Source organism: Octopus bimaculoides, chromosome Z (assembly GCF_046866305.1).
Source record: "Octopus bimaculoides isolate indiv1 chromosome Z, ASM4686630v1, whole genome shotgun sequence".
Taxonomy (NCBI): Eukaryota; Metazoa; Mollusca; class Cephalopoda; order Octopoda; family Octopodidae; genus Octopus; species Octopus bimaculoides.
Genome location: NC_142944.1, coordinates 796,476 through 803,975, shown reverse-complemented (window position 1 = coordinate 803,975; position 7,500 = coordinate 796,476).

Sequence of the window (7,500 nt, the reverse complement as noted above, 5' to 3'; positions counted from 1 at the left end):
GGTTCAATCCCACTGCATGGCATCTTGTCTTCTACTTTAGCGTCAGATTGATCAAGGCTTTGTAAGTGGATATGATAGATGGAAACTGGAAGAAGCCTGTAGTATATGTGTCTGTCTTTGTCTTCCAGCATCGCTTGACAAGTGGTGTTGGTGTGTTCAGCAAAAGAGAATGATCGAATAAGTACCAGTATATAAAAAGGATGGAAAGCAAATTCAACCTAACAGAATCATGTGTGTGTGTGTGTGTGTATATATATATATATATATATATATATATATATATGTATGTATGTATGCATGTATATACATATACATACATATAATCAAAATAAGCAACACGGATTTTAAAGATGATTGCAGTAGCACGTTTCATGCTACTCCATTTATTTAAGTAATGCGAGCATTACATTAAATGCAATATGTAGAGCAATCTTCAGCTGCACGAAAATGCAGAAAATTACAGTAGAATAGACATATTATAATTGTGGCAACATTTCCAGCCTTGGCTATGTCAAGATGGATTTTTATGTATTCTTCTTCCCACTTGGATTTGAAATGTTGCCACTATTATAATATGTCTATTCTACTGTAATTTTCTGCATTTTCGTGCAGCTGAAGATTGCTCTACATATTGCATTTAATGTAATGCTCGCATTACTTAAATAAATGGAGTAGCATGAAACGTGCATACTGCAATCATCTTTAAAATCCGTGTTGCTTATTTTGATTTTTTGATCACCTCGTTTTTGGAATGGTTTTTGTATAATACCATACCATACTATATTCTGGTGCCTAAACATAAGTACCATATTCAATTTTGAATCTAAATTTAAACCTTATACATATATATATATATATATATATATATATATATATATATATATATATATATATATATATATATATACACACATATATACGATGTTCTTCTTTCAGTTTTCGTCTTTCAAATCCACTCACATGGCTTTGGTCAGCCCAAGGCTATAGTAGAAGACACCTGCCCAAGGTGCCAAGCAGTGGTACTGAACCAGGAACCATGCGGTTGGTAAGCAAGCTACTTACCACACGCCCACTCCTACGCCAAATAAGATGACATACACTTAGTAGTTGGAACTAATGTGGTATCCTTATCAAGGTAGTAAAGAAACCTCTGTCTGACTTTTATACCTGCTAGCAGCAAATCTTCTCATATGAATGTTTTTGTTTTTGTTTTTTATCATAGATTTGTTTAATCAAAGCCAACCTGCAGTTGAGTAACAACAATAATAACAGCAACAATCTAGATGTATTATGAAATACTGTTCAGAAAAATTGAAATGGATAAAATTTGAAGAGAATGGCAAATAATGTGATGAAACATAGGAGTGAAAAATCCATATTGTTATATGTCCTTATATCCCCAGACTTCTGACCTTGTTACAACTATTTTTTCTGCCTTCTCCGCTCATACCAGCTGGCCTCACACCACTCTTTCGTCTTAATAACTCCGCAATCATTTTCAACACCACAATAAACCTTGCAACTTATGTACTGCAGAAAATATAAAGATACTTGGTTTGATCAATAAGTATCCGGACTGTTGCCTTGAATTCTGCTATTCATGCACACTAAATTTTAACGTTCTTGCTTACTTACAATGTTTACAGCAGTGCTTCGAAAAATGATGTATAGCGTGGGATCATCGCATTGACCATGACAGAGAAAGTTGAGCAGAGAATCTGCATCAAAGTTTGCCAAGAGCTTGCTGATACCTGCTCTGAGGTCTACGCAAAGTTTTCAAAAAGTTTTCATCGTTTTTGACACAATCAAGGAGATCTTGTGCAAATGAAACCCGAGTGTCTTTTTGGTCAGCTGAAAGCAGTTTTGGTACAAACTTGGCAGACACACATCTCATACCCAAATCTTCAGTAATAATGAACTGGACTGAACCGTAACTAATCTACACATCTTCTGATAACTCACAGATGGTGATTCAACAATTTCCCGTCACAGCTGAACACACATCAGCGATGTTTTTCACGGTTCTGCCGGTTGTGGGTCTCCCAGAACGTTCTTCAATATCGACATTTTTTCGGCCATCTTGGAAACGTCTAAACCATTCGTACACTTGTATGCGGCTCATACACCTTCTGCAACTTTCCGTAGGACTCTGAGTAGGTATCGCTGTGACAGCTTTCTTTGTCATGGCCAATGCGACGATCACACGCTACACACTTTCCTTCCAAGCACTGTTGTAAACAGTGGAAGTGAGCTAGATCATTAAAACTCAGTGCACAGGCACAGCAGAGTTCAAGGTCAATCTTTGCTAAGCGGCTTCACCCTGCGTGCTTTAGCTTCGTTACTATGACAATAGTCCGGATACTTATTGATCAAACCTAGTACTCCTGGTTAAGACACCTACTCTTAACAAGCATTCTGAGTCGGCAATCGTCTATATACATAAAACGAAAGACATATTTGAAATTTTCTGTAACCATTCGCAATTTAAACGTATTGAACTCTCCGATGTTGTTTTTACTGTTGTTGTTGATGTTGAGGAGAAGGAAGAGGAAGATGAAGATGAGGATGTTATCATTTGGCCTCAGGTAAACCCTGATCCAATAGACCCACGATCAAAAGTATTCTATTCGAGACCATCATGTCATTTTTCTATGTGCAGGAAATGTTCACATTCTCTAACGTGTGTTTCTACGCCGTGACTGAGGGGAAATATGGTTGTTATTTCGAGCAGGTCGAGCGACTAGATGTTTCTTTGTTGACTCGTACATCTCTCCTACATGTTTAAGTAGTGTGTGCACGTGATTTTTATTGGTTGGAGCATAGATTGATAGTTAAATTTAAAAGTAGACTTTTAGCTGTATACAAGCAATTCCTGTATTGTTTTGTACCGCGAATGGTATTATAAAAAATAGAACTTAATGACAAGGAACGATTATCTTTATAATCTAGCCTAATCCGTGCTGACTTTTCTTTTTTTTTTTTTTTGCAGTTATTGCTCCTCTCTACGGTATCTCACTTGCTATGACGTTATTATGTCTGGCGAAAGAAAACAACAGGGGGAACCACTACTGCAGATGAGACCAATAAAGAAAATAAAGAAAACGTGAAGGATCACATCTGGATTCCATGAAAAAAAAAATTGGTTCTTACGATAAAAAAACACAAGTGCAAATAATATCGACTTTAATATGTTATATTCTGAAGAATTCATGAACTTTTTGTTTATTTTTCTGAATCTGCACGCGCGTACGCGTACATGTTGGTCGTGTATCTACTTCGGTGAAATTGGTTCAATCGAAGTGGATTAATTTTATATGCAGTATTCAAAACAAAGTATGAGTTATTTATTTAAAAGCTTGGTCTATGATTGGTTCGAACCTGGATCCCTAGAACGATCAGCTGTTGAAGCTATCGTAATGCAAAATTATATATGCTAACTCATACTTTCTATTGAATACTGCATATAAAATTAATTCACTTTGATTGGACCAATTTCAACGAAGTAGATACACCACACACACATACACACACACACATTATTCATATAACATGCTTCATGCGTATGTGTTGCTAAAACGCGAGGAGCAGCGACTTTTCGTAGCGGTTTCATTTCGCGTAGCTTTGAAATACACCGTTTTTTAACACTGTACGCCTTTAAAAGAATCTTTTCTTGACGATAAACCGCAGTTCCGGCCGATTTAACAATACACGTTACACTAACCACGTATTATTGATAATATTTACGTTATTCACACATAACAAATTGTTTCTAACACATAAATGGAATATATGCGCGTGCGCGTATGTTTGTGTGTGTGTATGTGTATATATATATATATGTGTGTGTGTGTGTGTGTGTGTGTGTACACATATATATATACATACATATCTACCTCTCTCTCTCTCCCCTCTCTCTTTCTCCCCCGTCTCTCTCTCTCCCCTCTCTCTTTCTACCCCCTCTCTCTCTCTCTATATATATATATATATCTTTACTCTTTTACTTGTTTCAGTCATGCTGGAGCACCGCCTTTAGTCGAGTAAATCGACCCCAGGACTTATTCTTTGGATGCCTAGTACTTATTCTATCGGTCTCTTTTTACCGAACCGCTAAGTTGCGGGGACGTAAACACACCACCATCGGTTATCAAGTGATGTTGGGGGGACAAACACAGACACACATACACAGACATACATACATATATATATATATATATATATATATATATATATATACGACAGGCTTCTTTCAGTTTCCGTCTACCAAATCCACTCACAAGGCTTTGGTCGGCCCGAGGCTATAGTAGAAGACACTTGCCCAAGGTGCCACGCAGTGGGAATGAACCCGGAACCATGTGGTTGGTAAGCAAGCTACTTACCACACAGACACTCCTGCACATGTATATATATATATATATATATATATATATATATATATATATATATATATATATATATATATATATATATTCTTTTATTCTTTTACTTTTTTCAGTCATTTGAATGCGGTCAAGCTGGAGTACTGCCTTTTAGTCGAACAAATCGACCCCCGGACTTACTCTTTGTAAGCCTATAACTTATTCTATCGATTTCTTTTGCCGAACCGTTAAGTTACGGTGACGTAAACTCACCAACATCTGTGGTCAAGCGGCGGTGGCGGGGGGGGGGGGGGACAAACACAGACATACAAATACACACACACGCACCGGTGTTAAAACGGGGGTAGCTGATGAAGGAAAATGTTCTCTATGTGGCTTGTGTGTTTTCTGTACTCTGGTTATTATTATTTTCTTGTCTACGTTTTGTTTGCAATGTTCTGTACCCAGATATGCACCTATATATACAGGTAGACGTAGGTATGCACGTACCTGTACGTATATATGCATATACTCATTTATTATTGTTTTATATATATATATATATATATATATATATATATATATATACACACACACACAATGGACTTCTTTCAATTTCCGTCCACCAAATCCACTCACAAGGCTTTGGTCGGCCCGAGGATGCAGTAGAGGGCAGTTGACCAAGGTGCATGCAGTGGGACTGAACCCAGAACCATGTGGTTGGGAAGCAAGCTTCTTACCACACAGCCACTCCTGTATCTTTGTGTGTGTGTGTGTGTGTGTGTGTGTGTGTGTGTTTGTGTGTGTGTGTTTTTGCGTGTGTGTGTGTGTTGTTGTGTGTGTGTGTGTGAGAGAGAGAGAGAGAGAGAGTACAATTTCTTGTGGTGCTTTGTAGAAAGACAGATAGGTACAAAGACATATAAATAAAAACAAAAAAACTGGTAGATATAGAAAATACCCGTGATTAATTTCAATTAAAGTTGTCATTTCATTTAATTGAACAATTTTGTCGGCTCACCACATGAATATGTTATGCTTTGTGTTCTTCAAGTAAAAGACGCAAATAGAAATTCATTTTCCTTTTTAAATATACATTAGATGGTCATCCTGAGTCCATCCTGAATACGTTCGCTGAGAAGGTCCATTAAGAACGAAACATGTTCGGCAAATGCCACCATAGCTAAATTCACTCTTCCTTTACTGCACGTCTCTATGTGTATTAAATAAATTTTTAGTTGATTGAACATTTCAGAAATTCTCTCCTTTACTCAAGTAGAAAAAATTCTCGTTGATACTAACGAGGATCGTTTTCGCACTCCTTAAAATTGTAATTTCAATTAATTAGAAAATTATTTTCGATTCACCACTACAAATACGATTGGATCATTAGGGTCTCCCTCCCATATGTAATACAATGAGTTTAAAAGGAAAACAAAAACTCGATTAACTGAGATTAACCAAGCGACTTATGGGCACAACTCAACTCTACAAGTGTCTAAATAGAGAATTGAACAACAAAAAGAAAACTAGAGAGATAGAATCACTAATATCAGTTGATCGAAATGTTTACATTACATACACGCGCGCGCATACACACACGCACACGCGCACACACACACATACACACGCACACACGCACGCACATATGTATGGTGGAGTTGATCTGATGTTTAAAAACCAACTGGTGAAAGTAATGGACATGTTTCAATCTTACTAAAATCACTTCAGGGGAATATACTATATTCACTTGGTAAAACTGAAAGTGATATATATATTCGAATGGGTGAATAAGCAAAAGAAAGTAGTTCTCATCACACTAGCAAGATGGGCGTCTCCTATACCCTCGAAACTTGGGAAGTTATGTGGAACAGAGTCAAATTGTTATTAAAGTCTAAAACACCTCATGGTTTCAAATCAGAAACACTATTCAGAAATAATTTTTTTGCCTTCCAGCTTGGCAAAGAAATATTCTCCGTTTTAATAGTCTTCTAAAAATTAACTCTCAAATAAATGTGGTGTTTATATAGAAGCCTTATCAAATATTTTTTGTGTGTCTCATCTGTCGACCTGTAGACAAAATGGAAAAGGCCTTACTTCGGAGAATGGTGAGAGAGACGTGCTGGAACAGCCACTCTGACTCCTTGTGGACATCAATCTCCGCCCCGATAGCGGTAGGAAGGGATATGATCCGGGGTTCGAGAACGCTGGAGGTTTCCACTGCCACAGGCTCCACGATGAGCGACCAATACCTTTCACATCTTGCTTTTCTCAGCCTGGCGAGTAGCAGGGCCAGGGCTAGTAGCTGACCGCACCAAGTTGCTGCTAGAGAAGGTGATATCTTAAATGAGGGGGGCCTACCGCCACGGAACGGGGAAATTGGTATATCATCCGGCCCTTTACCGTCACCTCGGTCTAACCCAGCAGGCTTAAGCTGGGAAGAGAAGCCTGCAGCGTCTCGGCCACACTTTATGATATTGTTAAGGCTACCAGCACTATGACGGCATCTCAGTGAGTGGAGGCCGAAAGTATCCATAGTGGACCTGCAGCGGCATTCATGAGGCTCACAGATCTGGAGACCAAACTTCAGGGAAACGCCGATGCGCAGATATTTGTTATCGAGCTGAGTGCTATCTAGCCGCATTGATCCAGACTCCGCTGTGGAGTTCGCAGGCTGAGTGAGAATCTGCCAGATGGTGCTGGTGAAGTCGGCGCACTAACTCATTCGCGGTCATGCTATTTGATGGGCAAGATGGCCCGTTGACATCTAGTGTCGTCAAGCCGAACGTTGCGTGTCTCTTCAACGGCCCATGGGATACAGGCATCAAGATCTGTGATGAGAAATACGTGACTGTAACGAGGGGCACCGCCGAGGGTATACAATAACTTCGGTACAGCGAAGCAATTCCTTAACAGGAACAGTGCTGAGTGGGTGTCAGTCACATTCAGTCTGCTCGGCGAAGTTTCGAGCTGGCGAAGCTTAAACCTAAGAGTGGAGTGAATGACGGGCGGGAGGATCGGCGAACAGAGGATAAGAACGTTTTCTTTTTAGGTCACCTGCACCTGGTAAAGTATGAACTTACGTCCGAGATGGAAGCCGCAAAGCCCTTTGTCTCGTAGTTGATGTTCACAACATCTGACTTGGACG